The following is a 2,290-nucleotide window of genomic DNA, read 5'->3' on the forward strand; positions in this document are numbered from 1 at the left end:
CCATGATGGCCTACAAAGTGGCAGAGCTTCATGCTCTGGCACTGGGGAGAGAGAGAGAAGACGGGGTGGGGCTGACGCGCGTCCCAGGGGCGTGGCACACGTCCTGGAGGCGTGGCACCCAGCGTGAGCGGGGGTGCAGCCACGATGGCACCCCACCAGGATTGCACTGCCGAGGGTGGTGCACTCCCCCCACACTCCTTCCTCCACCAGTGGGCCTACTGTCATCGTAGAGGGATCCCCATGACCCTGTAAAGCCAATCAGATACCCTGTTTTGACTCATTTCCTCCTTTCCCCAATTGGCTAGAGAGTTCAAAACCTTTCCCTATTGGTCCATGATGGCCTACCGTCATGGTAGAGGGGGTCACATGACCTGGTAAAGCCAATTGAATACCCTGTTTGGCTGAGGGTTCAAAACCTTGCCTTATTGGTCCACATGGCTACGGGTTTCAAACTTCATCCTATTGATCCACGATGGTCTACTGTCATCGCAGAGCAGTCCCGTGGTGCTGTAAAGCCAATCAGATACCCCATTTTGGTCCTGAGGTGCTAAAGTTCTATGCACACTTACAGTGCAGCTGCAGTTTACTGCTAAGTAAACATGGATCAGATCAGTTTCTCATTATGAAATGAAAGTTTTCTCTCCTCTCCCTGACAGGAGCTCTAACATGACTCAAGCTCTTAAAAATATGGCACTTATGGGGAAGATTCTGAGCTATGCCCTCCCTTAGACATGGAGATTATGCCAATGGACTTGTGCATTTGAATGGCAGAACAATGTTTACAAATGTAATATGTAATTGCATATGCCACATGAAATAATATATCATTTATACAAACTCTTGTGTTTGGATTTACCTTTTCTCTGTGTCCAGTTGCAACTATACTGTCTGAGATGTTTTGGATGTATTACAGTAGACCCACAGCTTGTGTGCATTTAACTTGTGCACATTCAGCTTTATGCGCTTGGAAATTTTATATATAAAAAAAAAATTAAAGGGGGCAGAAAGTGGGTGGGCAAACAGGAAAAGAAACTTTGGTGACCCCAGTCACAGTGAGACTGCAGCATGAAACCTTCAATAGATCTGTTGCTTTCACTTATGACTGCGATGGGATTAATAGTGGGTTGAACTGTGGCAATGATTTTGTTTTGTTTTAATTTAATCACACTCAATATGTTAATGGGCTTACTAATGTCAGGATGTCTGTGCTATGAATGACCAGCCATAAAACCCTTTGGGGCAGGCATCCCCAAACTCAGCCCACCAGCTGTTTTGGGACTACAACTCCCATCATACCTAGCTAACAGGACCAGTGGTCAGGGATGATGGTCCCAAAACAGCTGGAGGGCCAAGTTTGGCCATGCCTGCTTTGGGGTGTTTGTAATACTAATCCTACTCAGAGTTGACCTGTTGAAGTTAATGGACATCTCTAACTTAATTACTGAGTAGGAGTAGCATTAGATACAACTCTTTGTTGTTTTTGCTGCAGAAGACTGGCTGGAAATTTACTCTGGAAAGTACAAATACTTGAAAGATTCTAATCATTCAGAATGGTTCTAAGGTGAATACTATTCACGGTTTTCTTTAACTCATGTATGCCCTCTGCTGGTTAACTAGAGAAAGATACATTTAAAAAATATATATCTTCAATTTCTATCTAGCAGGAATGGAAAATACGTTGCTCTCCAAATGTTGATCCTAGAAGGGACCAAGAGAATTGTATTCCAGGCAACATCTGGAGGACTGAAGCATTTTCCCCTCTGCCTTACAAAAACTGATTTTTTTATTTTAAAAAATACTATATGGAACAATGGTAAAGGTAAAGGGGCCCCTAACCGTTAAGTCCAGTCGCGGATGACTCTGGGGTTCCAGCGCTCATGTCGCTTTACTGGCCAAGGGAGCCGACATTTGTCCGCAGAAAGTTTTTCCTGGTCATGTGGCCAGCATGACTAAGCCACTTCTGACAAAACCAGAGCAGTGCACAGAAACGCCGTTTACCTTCCCGCCAGAGCAGTACCTATTTATCTACTTGCACTTTGACATGCTTTCGAACTGCTAGGTTGGAAGGAGCGGCGACCGAGCAATGGGAGCTGACCCCGTCACGGGGATTTGAACTGCCAACCTTTTGATCGGCAAGCCCTAGGCTCTGTGGTTTAGACCACAGTGCCCCCCGCGTCCCATGGAACAGGTGTGCTAATTGTTGCACTCCTTTAAAATCTGTGCAGGTGATGGGAAAACCAACACTTAACAGACTTTATGGAGCAAGGGTTAGTGACCTCTGGAAAATCTC

The sequence above is a fragment of the Podarcis raffonei genome, chromosome Z (assembly GCF_027172205.1).
Source record: "Podarcis raffonei isolate rPodRaf1 chromosome Z, rPodRaf1.pri, whole genome shotgun sequence".
In the NCBI taxonomy this organism is placed as follows: domain Eukaryota; kingdom Metazoa; phylum Chordata; class Lepidosauria; order Squamata; family Lacertidae; genus Podarcis; species Podarcis raffonei.